The following is a 12,736-nucleotide window of genomic DNA, read 5'->3' on the forward strand; positions in this document are numbered from 1 at the left end:
TTCACATCACATTACCGGCGAGCTGGACAAGTTGACGTTCAAGGAGAAGTACCATGGACATGATCAAGTGCACACCGCGAGCGGTTCTGGTATGAAAGTTGCTCACATTGGTCATTCAATCGTTAAAACCCCTAAAAAAACCTTGCATCTAAACAAAGTTCTTCATGTTCCTGAAGCCTCACAAAATCTTCTCTCTATTCATCGATTTACTTTAGATAATCGTGTCCTCATTGAATTCTACCCTTATTTCTTTTTGGTAAAGGACTTGGACACGAGGAGAATCCTGCTTAGGGGCAAGTGCGTGGGAGGTCTCTACCCACTTATATCTTCGTCATCATCATCGAATAAACAAGCGTTTGTCGCTGTCAAGCCTTCATCATCCAAGTGGCATAGTAGATTAGGTCATCCTTCATCAGTCATTATTAAATTTGTTCTTAGCAAGAATAAACTTCCCTTCTCTCATGAGATTAGTGAGTCGATTTGTGATCCGTGTCAACAGGCTAAAAGCCATCAACTTCCATACCCTGTATCTACTAGCATATCTACTGCACCCTTACAACTAGTTTTCTCAGATGTTTGGGGGCCAGCTCCTACTTCGGTCGGTAGATACTCATACTATGTAAGCTTTATTGATGATTATAGCAAGTTTACATGGATCTATCTTCTTAAGAAACGGTCTGAAGTGTTTCAAGTTTTCACAAACTTTAAAAATCTTGTTGAAAGAAAACTAGACACTAAGATCATTGCCATGCAAACCGACTGGGGAGGTGAATACAGGAAACTGAATTCCTTCTTCCAGCAACTTGGTATTTCTCATCATGTTGCATGTCCACATGCGCACCAGCAGAATGGTTCTGCAGAAAGAAAACATCGTCATGTTGTTGAAGTAGGCCTAGCTCTACTCGCAAATGCGTCTATGCCACTAAAATTCTGGGATGAAGCATTCTTAACTGCCACATATCTCATCAACTTGCTCCCTAGCAAAGTCATCAAATTTGAGACCCCTATCACACGTCTCTTTGGCACTAATCCTGATTACAAGTCTCTGCGTGTCTTTGGTTGTGCATGCTGGCCTAACCTATGGCCATACAACTCGCGCAAGCTTGCTTTCCGTTCCAAACGGTGTGTTTTCTTGGGGTATAGTCCCATTCACAAAGGAGTAAAATGCCTAGATGTCTCTACTGGTAGAGTTTATATATCCCGTGATGTTGTTTTTGATGAGTCTATTTTCCCCTTTGCATCTCTTCATCCTAACGCTGGAGCCATTCTTAAGAAATAAATCCTTCTTCTTCCCCCAAACCTTCAGAATTTTGAGCAAGGGGGCGACGGTTGTACTGACCAATATGACACTTCGATCAGTTCTAGTGGTGCATCTATTCCTGTGCAGGGTCATGGAGAAAACACAGGAGAAAATGGTGCTCAAAATGATCAAGATTTGGCAAAAAATGGTCCCATATTGCATGTGCTGGAGGGAGAAGAGGCAGGCGCAGACTACGAGGTTGATCCGGAGCAACCTGCGACACCGCAGCGTCAGGCGTCCTTGGATCGCGCGCAGCGATCAACCCTGGATCGCGCGCCCACCAGAGGCCAGTGCCAGCACGCCACGTCGCCAGGCAGTGGGCCGGCTCAGCGACCCACGTGCGGGTGGCCCACCACGATCGGTCTCCAGCCTGAGACGGTCGGCCCGGGATCTCGCACGATCGGCTCGGGATTGCGGCTGCCCACGCGTGCGGATCAGGCGACAGCGACACCCATGGGATCTTCTGCATCGCGCGAGGCTGCGGCACCAGAGTCCAGCGCGAACACACCAGAGGCTACAGAATCAGGGTCCGGATCAGCTACGCAAAGTGGATCCAGAGAATCTGCATCATCTGGATCTTCTGTGGCGCGGTCATCTGCTCAGCAGCCGGTGCCAGCCTCGCGTGTCACAACCCGTCTTCAAAAAGGTATAAAAAATCCACAAATTAGAACAGATGGTACTATACGCTATGGCATGTTATGTGTTGCAGGAGAGCCAACTAGATTGGAAGATGCACTTGGAGATTCAAGGTGGAAAAATGCAATGGATGAAGAGTACTCTGCACTCATGAAAAATAAAACATGGCACCTTATACCTGAGCAGCGAGGTAAAAATGTTATTGACTGTAAGTGGGTATATAGAATCAAGAAAAAGGCAGATGGTTCGATTGACAGGTACAAGGCACGTCTAGTCGCAAAAGGTTATGGGCTGGATTATGAGGACACATTTAGTCCCGTTGTTAAAGTTGCAACCATTAGGCTTGTGTTAGCTATTGCTGTTTCCAGGGGATGGAGCTTGAGACAGCTAGACGTTCAGAACGCGTTTTTGCATGGTGTTCTGGAAGAGGAGGTTTACATGCGACAACCACCTGGGTATGAAAACAAGAAAACACCCCACTATGTGTGTAAGCTTGATAAGGCCCTTTATGGCCTAAAACAGGCACCAAGAGCGTGGTATTCAAGGCTAAGCTCTCAGCTAAGGTGTCTTGGTTTTGTTGCATCTAAAGCTGACACATCACTCTTCATCTACAATAAGGAAACCACAGTCATATTTGTTTTGATATATGTTGATGATATTATAGTTGCCAGTTCTTTATCAAGTGCTACTAATGCTCTACTTCATGATTTAAGTTCAGAGTTTGCCTTGAAAGATCTTGGTGATCTACACTTCTTCCTGGGCATTGAGGTAAAGAAGATTCCAGATGGCATAGTAATGAATCAGGAAAAATATGCTACTGAGCTTCTGACCCGCATGAGGATGAAGGATTGTAAGCCTTCACCTACACCATTGTCCTCTTCAGAAAAATTGTCAGCTTTGGAAGGGGAGCCTCTAAAGGAAGAAGAGATCACAAGGTACAGGAGTGCTGTGGGTGCCTTACAGTACTTAACACTGACAAGACCAGATATATCATTTGCTGTTAACAAGGTTTGTCAGTATCTACATGCACCTACTACTGTACACTGGACAGCTGTTAAAAGAATTGTACGGTATATAAAATACACTGTAAGCCTAGGACTCCAGTTTAAACGATCCAGCTCCACTTTTGTTAGTGCCTTTTCTGATACTGACTGGGCAGGATGCAGTGATGACAGGAGGTCAACTGGAGGATTTGCAATATTCTTTGGTCCTAATCTTATTTCTTGGAATGCCAGGAAACAGGCTACAGTGTCAAGATCAAGTACAGAGGCTGAATATAAGTCACTAGCCAATGCAACTGCTGAGATCATTTGGTTGGAATCATTACTTAATGAGTTGGGTGTTAAGCAACGCCGCATTTCCTGTTTATGGTGTGATAATTTGGGAGCCACCTATCTCTCTGCTAACCCAGTGTTCCATGGAAGAACTAAACACATTGAAGTTGATTTCCATTTTGTGAGAGAAAGGGTTGCAGAAAAGAAATTGGACATCAGGTTTATTCCCTCCAAAGATCAGGTGGCAGATGGCTTCACCAAGGCATTGTCAATTAAACCATTTGAGGAGTTCAAGAGGAATCTTAATATAGGATAGTTGAGATTAAGGAAGGGTGTTAGAAATAGAGATAGAACTACCTATTGTAATCTCAACAAACTCTATCCTCTCTCTCTCCTGTAGCTTATCTCCTCTTCTCTGTAACAACCGAATCTAGATCGATCGGTATTGCCTTGTAAGCCACGACAGGGGCTGTCCTGTCTCATATCAATATAAACCAACGCGGCTCCTCATTGAGGAGTAGGAACGCTTCCATCTAACAATGAGTACGAAAATAGTAAATGTAAATACATAGGATTTTACTAATTTGATGCGAGGGCTTTAACTAGGATTTTACTATTTTGTCAATTTCATGAAAACCTTTTCAATTTGTGAACAATTATTGAATTATTTTAAATAAAGGATTTGTTTTTCAAATTGGTGGACCTTTTCACATCCGTGAAGATTTTTCAAATTCTTGAACATTTTTTAAATTTCATAAACATTTTTCATATTCATGAATCTTTTTTAAATTTGTAAAACTTTCAAAATCATGAACATTATTTTAATTTGTGAACACCTTCTGAAATTCATAGTCTTTTTTCCAATTTTGTGAAAAAAAATCATATTTGTTATTTTTTTTTCAAATTCACGAACCTTTTCAAATCCATAAATTTTATTTCATTTGTTTAATTTTTTTCAAATTCAAGGACACTTTCGAATACATGAACGCCTTTTCAATTTGAGAAAACCTTTTCAAATCCATAAACATCTTTTCATTTTATAATTTTTTTTTCAAATTCATGGACACTTTCAAATACGATGAACAATTTTTTCAATTTGAGAACACCTTTTCAAATTTGCGAATATTTTTTTCCATTTCATGAACATTTTTTAAAAATTTGAACATGTTCTGTGAATTCTTTGTCAAATTCATGAATAATCCAGGTTTATCTTTTTCCATATTGCTTAGTCGCTCAATCTGCATACATCACAGGATAGATCCAATGATTTAGGAGTTAATTAAGAAATATGAACTTTTTTCCTGTCTTCAAGATATGTCGGCCATAAGTAAGTACTCCCTGCGTAAACTAATATAAAAACATTCCTCCGTAAACTAATGTAAGAGCGTTTAGATTACTACATAGAGTATAGGGAAATGTTTACACTCGACGCTCCGGCCGAACTTTGGGCCGGACGCGCGCGGGGCGTTCGATCATGGGGGCATCATGTGGCCAGAAGGGAGCGCGACCCCACCTTATCCCTTTGTTTTTTTACGTTGACTTTGGCTACTCGACGCACTCCCATCCTCTTACTCCCTGCGTGCTTCCCCGTCAACCGTTGTTATCCCCGCCGTTCCCCTGCCCGACTAGACACCGGCGAGCTGCTACCACACATGGCCAGAGTGCGAACTGGAGTGCTCGCCGGCGAGCTGCTACCACACATGGTCGGAGTACGAACTGGAGTGCTCGCCGGCGAGCTGCTACCACACAAGGCCGGAGTACGATCGAACTGGAGTGCTCGCCGCAAGATGCTACCCCGCACACGGCGTGCAAACCATAGCTGGCAAGGCAAAGCTGGAAGGTAACACTGGTGGCTTCGTATGAGGACGCCACACCAACGTTTCAACCGGCATCGTTATTTGCTGGAACCAGTGTCTTTTTTTGCTGGAACTAGACACATTTTTTGCTACCATCTTTTTTGATTTGCTAGACCAGACCAAGGTTTGCTATCACCGTATTTCAATTTTGCTGGAAGCAGCCTAGTTTTTTGCTACAACTGTCTTCTGGTTTTGCAAAGTCCGCCATTTTGGCGACCGGTGACAGCAACTTCGGCCATTTTTGCTACAACCGTTTCAAATTTTTGCTACCATCATCTTTGTGTTTTGCTACATCCATTCATGAGGCCATGGTGCATTTTTACGACTGAGATGTGACCGGCGACGACGACCTCCCCCTGAAAGCTACAACCAGCTGAGCCAGAAGCTGCAACCGTCATCTCTTTTTGCTACTACCGGCGACGGATTTGCTACATTCATCACTGCGGGTCCGCGACCTACTAGGGTAGTGACTTTTTTGTTGCAACCATCCTCAGATTTTGCTACTACCGGCGAGATTTTTGCTACATCCATTATATGTGGGGAAGATCGTGACCTGCGACGGCAACGGCGGCGGATTGGTGCAAATGGACATGGAAAAAAGCTTCAACCGGCCTAGTATAAGTTACAACTGATGGAGAAAAAAGCTTCAACAGACATGACAGAAAAGCTTCAACCCTCATGGAAAAGCTGGAAGCAGGTACGAAAAAAGCTTCAAGCTAGAGCCAGCAATGGCTATGACGGCAAGGCTACGATGGGTTGACGGCGAGGTTGCAGGCTGCAACGGCGAGGCTGCTACCAAACGACAGCGGAGGGTGCGACCACAGAGCAACGCCATGTTGCAACCAATGACGACGAGGACCGCAAAACACCCACGAGATGCAGCTTCAACGGCGGCGGCGTGGTTGCCAGCATGTCGACGGCGAGGCGAGCGAGGAGCGGCGTCCTTCACGGGAGGATAGACACGGGAGATGGGAGTTTTTTCGCGAGGGCCGGGTAAGAGAAAGAGGCGCCATGGTGGAGGATGCGTTTGCGTCGAGCGCAGCCTATACGCGAGGAAGGAGGAGGCTTTGACCTCCACGCAAGGGAGAAGATGCAATCTGGACAGTTATTATTGAGTAAATCGAACGACTGGGGCTTGACCGGCCGAAACTTTCGGCCGTGCACCGGCGCCCAGTACTGACCTAGAGTATATGACAAACGAAGCGAATGTCCACCTCCACATCGCTCACTCGCCGCAACCTAACCCACCAAGGAGCCACACACAGAGCACATCGACAACAAGAGCGCACGCACGCAGCAATGGCGTCTGTTGTGGAGCGCGCGTCGCCGGCGCAGCACTTTCTGGTGGTGACGTACGCGGGGCAAGGCCACATCAACCCGGCGCGCCACCTCGCGCTGTGCCTGCTCCGCGCCGCGCCCGGCGCCCGCGTCACCTTCTCAACCGCCGTCTCCGCCTGCCGCAAGATGTTCCCAGACCACGCGGACGCGGCGGCGGTGGACCATGTCGACGGCGCCGGCGTCCGCTACGTGCCCTACTCCGACGGCTTCGACGGCGGCTTCGATGGCGTCAGCACGGACTACATCTCCAGCCTCAAGGTCGTGGGGGCCCGCACGCTGGACGGCGTGCTCGCGCGCCTCCGCGACGCCGGCACCCCCGTCACGCGGCTCGTGTACACGCAGGTCCTCTCCTGGGCCGCCGACGTCGCGCGCGCGCACGGCGTGCCCGCCGTGCTCTACTGGATCCAGCCGGCCACCGTGCTCGCCGCCTACCTCCACTTCCTGCGCGGCACCGACGGCCTCGACCAGGCCGTCGCCGCCGCGGCGAGCGACCCGTGGGCGGCTCGTCCGAGAGGAACCTCAGGGAGTTCGCCCTCGCCGGCAACTAGCCAGCCGGCAGGCCACCTTGCATGCACGCCATGGTCCTGCAAGTCCACAGCATATAGCATGACCAACGCTGCTACACAGCCGACACATTATGGACGATTTGGAGACGATGCAGCGCATCAAGCCATCCATGCAATTAGCAAAAGTGAGCATCTCACCGTCCACTCCTCCCGTCGTCCAAAGTTCGGCCGACGGCCGGCGACTGTCGTCCGTACAGCAATTTCGATAGCATCACGACGTGCATACGAGACGACTCGGTACAGCAAATAGCGAATGTTTTGGTTACCGCCCGAAATTACTCCGTACTACGTTGATGTCGTAAATAATTTGATTCGACGTTGCATCTGTTAGTATGCTATAATAGTAGTGCTAACATGCTACTAACATATATTAATTCAAAGCCGGACTGTTTTGATTCGACGTTGCATCTGTTAATTCAAAGCCGGACTCGTCGTGAGCCTTCGTTCTAATATATATATATATATATATATATATATATATATATTAGAACGAAGGCTCACGATTACAGCATCAACCCACTTACAGGAGCAGAAAAAACAGCTAAGAGATACATGGTGCTCTGCAACATCTAGCTAGCTTCACGCAACCTACAAGTAAAGATGAAGAAAAACTAAAGCCCGGGAGCAGCTTGAAGAGAGTGAAGCCCTCCATCAATCGCAATCCGTCGCTCAGTGACACCAGGGAGGCCTTGAGGAGACACAACTTGCAGATTGGAAGAAACGCGTTGTCAGCTCCATGGGCTGCGGCCAAAACGGATACACCCTTCTCCATCTCCGAAAGGGGCTCCCTACCCCCTCGCCTGGCTCGAGGCGCCGATCCGTCGGAAGATGCAAACGCTCTCCCTAGAGCTAGGATGATTAACCGCCACCGAAGCCACCGGGAAGACCAAACCAGAGCACCGCCAACATGCAGCGCCGGGCTCAACAAGGAGAACCTTGGCACTGAGAGGAACTGCACACGAGGAGAAGCAACTGCACGGCGCGAGACTGTTGATGACAAAGCTGCAATGAAGGAAGCCTAAACGCAGCCTCCAACCACGTAGCCGCCGAACGCCTACCAACGGAGCAGACTCGCCATCGCCCCAAAACTCACCAAAGGCGGCACCTTCATGAAGGAGACGGCGCCACGGGCGTCGCTGTCGCCCAATCCAGATGGATTTTGGCTTTCGCCCGGAAACGAGCAGGGGAGAAAGGCAAAAGGGGGAGGGAAGTACCAAAACGGCGCCTACATGTAGGGGACGGCGCCCGCGGGCGTCGCCGCTGTCGTGGCCGGCTGAGTCGGCCTGGATTTCTCCGGGCACTACACCGCCCCCAGCCCCAGCTTCAAACACGGCGCCATCAGCCAGGGACGACCGAAGACCGGATCTGAAAGGGGATCTGAGCGTTGGAGGCGAAGGCGTCAGATCCAGACGGGGGCCCCCGCAGCCCGGCGTCCAGCAGCCTCCACCCGCCGCCACCTTGCCGCCCGAGCGGCCAAGGCAGCCGGCCAGCACCCGCGGCCGCCGCTGGCTGAGAACGGCGTCGCGCCACCACCCGAGGCCGCCGCCTCGGCTCCAGAGCCCCCCGCGCGCGACGGAGCAGGCAGATCCTCGCCGCCACCTTCCTCGGTGGCCGCGCGGCTTGCCGGCGACCCCCTCCGGTGGTGACGAGGTAGAGGGGAAGGGGAGGGGGCCCGGCGGCGGCTAGGATTGGCGCCGCCCGAGTCGCCCCTGCGGGAGCGACGCGGGGGCCGGGGTGGGACTCCCTATGGCCACTTTCACGCACATCGTTTCCACTAAACACCCTACTAACACATCGAAATATCGAATGGCATTCACATCTTGTAGGGATCTCTGAGGTGGTGTAAGCACTAGTTTGGCAGTTCTATAATTACCCTAATGTAGTATTGTTTGGAAATTGCAGTGCCGTTTCTCGGAATGGCTAGAATTCGAGTGATATCTATCAAATTAACCCATCATCTAAAGGTAGTGCCATGTTGCTCTGCAATACCGAAGGAAATTTTTCATTGAACCTTTTCTTTGTTTCTACAACTACTAGGAAACCGGGCATACATATTGTACTGGTTTAAAACATCTTACATCCTTCCCTCACACACTATGTCTCTAGCCATTGCATTTACACCTTACTAGTGGTTGGGGCTCGCCATTGCGGGCCTCTTTAGAGGAAGGTGCACGCACGTTTCTACATATGCATGCGTGCACGCTAGACCGCCAACGGTGTCACCGGCCGTTTCAGGAAGAGGACCTGCCGGTTGACTTCTCTTTCACCGGAGATCCGTGTTGATCATTCGGTGCACAAGTAGGGCAACTCGGGGGAGTCTAGGGTTTCCCCCCACCGCCTCCCGCCAACCCCCACCCCCTCGCCGCCACCGGAGACGACCGCAGGGAAAGCCCGCGCGGGCGCCGGGGAAGGTGGCGGCGGGGTCTTCGGCGCTTCTTCGCGGAGGCCATCGGATCCAGGGCGGCGGCCCCTGCAGGCGTGGCGTGCGACGTGCCTGAGGGTTCGGCCGTGAGGACGGCAAGCCGCAGGCGTGCCAGATCTGGAGGTATTGCCCCCCTCCCTTCCCAATCCCCGGTTCGGGTTGGATCTTGCCGGATCCAACTCCGGTGTGTTCTGGTGGAGCAGATCGGTGTCCGGGGGAAACCTTGGCCACCTTGGCTGGCCGGCAGCGGCGACGCCGCTTTCCTCCTTGGGGGCGCTGCTGAGGGCACCATCTCTCCACTCTGACCCATGTCTGGGTGAAAGCCCAAGATCCGATGCGGATCAGGCGTCGGCGGAGCCCCGTGCACCATAACCTTCCTGGAGGCGACGCCAAGGACATTGGGATCGGATGGAAGGGTCTGCAGGTGAGGGGTGGGGGTGTGATGCCTCCCTTTCGATGGAGCGGTGTTTCGTTCTACATATTCTTGGCGGCGGCTCTTGGCGGCATGGAGCAGCGAAGGCTTGGCGTCAGATGTGTGGTGACGGACACGCGCAGGAGGTCGACACTGTCTGGCGTCGTGGTGGCGTCGGCGGCAGCGAGACCGGGCAAGGCCGATGCAACAGTACAACTCTGAAGATGGATATGTGGCAGGTGATTGTGGCGGCCTCATACCCGGCAGGCGTCCTGGTTGAGGAGCATGCCAGACTGGTGGGTGCCCATATCCGGCAGGCGTCCTGGTTGGGACCTCAGGTCTTAGATGTTAGGTTTGGCTGCGAGGTCTGTTTGGTATTAGGCCCAGACCATCAGCGCCCCTTCATCAGTTAGATAGGAGTAGCGACAGAGGTTGCGAAGATGGTGGCTTTGGTCTTACTGTTGTACGACTTTGTAAGGTCTTGTGTTAATAATTAATAAATTGGCCGTATGCATCGTCCAGATGTAGAGGACGGGAGTATTCCTCCTTTTCTAAAAAAAACGTTTCTCCGTTTTAAGGGGGAAAAACCTCACCTCCATCTCATTTCTTTTAAATCTCACATCAGCAAACTAGCTTAAATAGGACATCTTGAAAAAAAAAGCCTTACTTCCATCTTAAGAAAAAAGGAACGAAAAGATTTTCTGGAAAAGAAAAGGACTGGGATATCTACCCGACGTCAGATTTGGGGCTTCCCCTGAGTGAACGAAGACAAATAGCATATGTTTATATCTTGTACCGTCTAAATTTTTTTTGCCACTAATTATCACTCAGAAGCTATTTATTGATACATAAACAAATCATAGGAACATGGATTTAGAAAAAGCAAGTCATGCTCTAAAAAAAGTCACCATGCTATACTCCAAAAACAAACAAATCACATGCCTAAAACTTATGTAGGTCAAGGCAAGTGTGTAGAAAGACTACTTGTATCAAGGATATATATACACAAATCATGGCAAAAATTTATTGCCCATATGGCAAATGATGTCTGTGCAGCAAAAACTTTAAAATTAGTGGCAAAAATACAGAGGTAGATCATGATAAAATGTGGATAAAAAACGAAAGTACTTGTAAATTTCCAAGTGCATGGCAAAAATGCGTATTAAATAAGAAAAGGACTTATGGGATTTTGCCATGATATTACGACAAAAATGCGGTGCTCTTTGATATAACATACAAGTCACATGCATCGAAAAATGAACTTGCCATGGTGGAAATAATATAATTGTCATGTAATATAGCAAAACTTGTCAGAGGGCATTTTGGCTCCCAGGTGCATTTGCTCCCACATGAACCATAAAAATAGAAATTTGTTTTTTTTGAAAAAAAATCTTTCTTTTTTGTAGTTGTTCTTGTTAGTGTTGCAAGCATGCTTGACAATTTTCATACGAAATGAAGTAGTAGTCTTTCATTGGTGAAAACAACAAATTTGAGTATAACATTTGGGGGTGACATTTGGTGTTCAATTTGTTTTTTTTTGTGTGCAGGCCAACACGCTTAACTTTCTTACCTAAAAATTTGCAGGTAGCATTTAGATGTGACTATGAACACATAAAAATTTTGTTAGTATTTTTTTGACATTTCAAAATCATTTTCCGAGCGCAGGAGCACATGGACCTGGGAGCCGAATTGGATTTCTGAACTTATCATAGTCGACTATGAATCATTGCACACTACCTCTTCTACCTACTGCAACTCAAAACTCACAAGTGAGTAATTTTGAGAAAATATAAAATATTTCTTCTCAACCCACAATTAAGACCGTTCCCTCTATCATCACCTAACCATTCATGCATGTGTAGTTGTTGGTCGGCCCCTGTCATGCGTGCATGTAGTACAACAAACAAGTGGCATTTAACGTCCCTAAAAAAACAAGTGGTATTTAACGAATACAGTCTTGTCGTCCTGTACTTGTCATTAGTCTCATTTCTTCATTGTACTCCCTCTACGTATGCTCGCACCCAAATCCATACAATGCAAGCAACAATGTAAACAACATAGACAACATGGATCAGCATCACAATATATCGAACGAGAAATATAGATAGATTTTTCGTCCGACATATATAGTTCATCAGACACACTTCATCGGACCAAAAGACATAGTTCGCCGGATTATACTAGATACAAAATAGACATAGCTAGACGATGCGAAGAGGCGGAGATCACCATTTCATGGCTGGGCCTTTTCCGGTGCGGTCACTGAACCGTCAGTTCATCTCCTCCGTATAGGCGTCTGCGGCGGGAGGATCATCGCCGTCGTCCGTACAGGTGGTGCCGCTCTCCGACACCGGCGAGATGTAGCTGGAGAGGTGGCGGATGGTACAGGACTGCTCCTTGGCGTGGCGTGCCGCCTTGGCTTTGGCGGTCTCTTTCTCCCTCGCAAGGCGTTTCAAAGCTTCGATGCCGAGCCGGAGCGGCTTAGCATTTTTTGCCGGAGGCGTCTAGCATCTGTTTCCGCGAAGGAGCATTGGCGCGGCCTGGCCGGGAGGAGCTGGCAGCGGATGTTGGGGAGTTCGAGCTCCCGCCCGTGTCCAGCACAATCAATCAAATGAATTTAGTTTGTATTCATGAGAGAGGTCACACTGGGCCACGATGACAGAGACCTCAAAATAAATGCGCATGCCAACTAATTAAAAAGAAGACATTAAGCTTGTTGTGTTCCATCATGTAACCGTTTTAAATGTTTGTAGCATGTGGGAACCCAGCTGGAAGAACCTGCTTACGTAGTTATCTTTTGGAGCATCGACGTGATAATTGTCGTGACTTGCTTAAATAAGAGTATATTACAGGGAGTCTTACAAGTTGGGCTAAATGTTCAGTTTGGTGGTAGCACTTTAAAAATACAGTTTTGTGGCCATCTAACTTGACC

This window comes from Triticum urartu, chromosome 6, assembly GCF_003073215.2.
Source record: "Triticum urartu cultivar G1812 chromosome 6, Tu2.1, whole genome shotgun sequence".
Classification (NCBI taxonomy): Eukaryota; Viridiplantae; Streptophyta; class Magnoliopsida; order Poales; family Poaceae; genus Triticum; species Triticum urartu.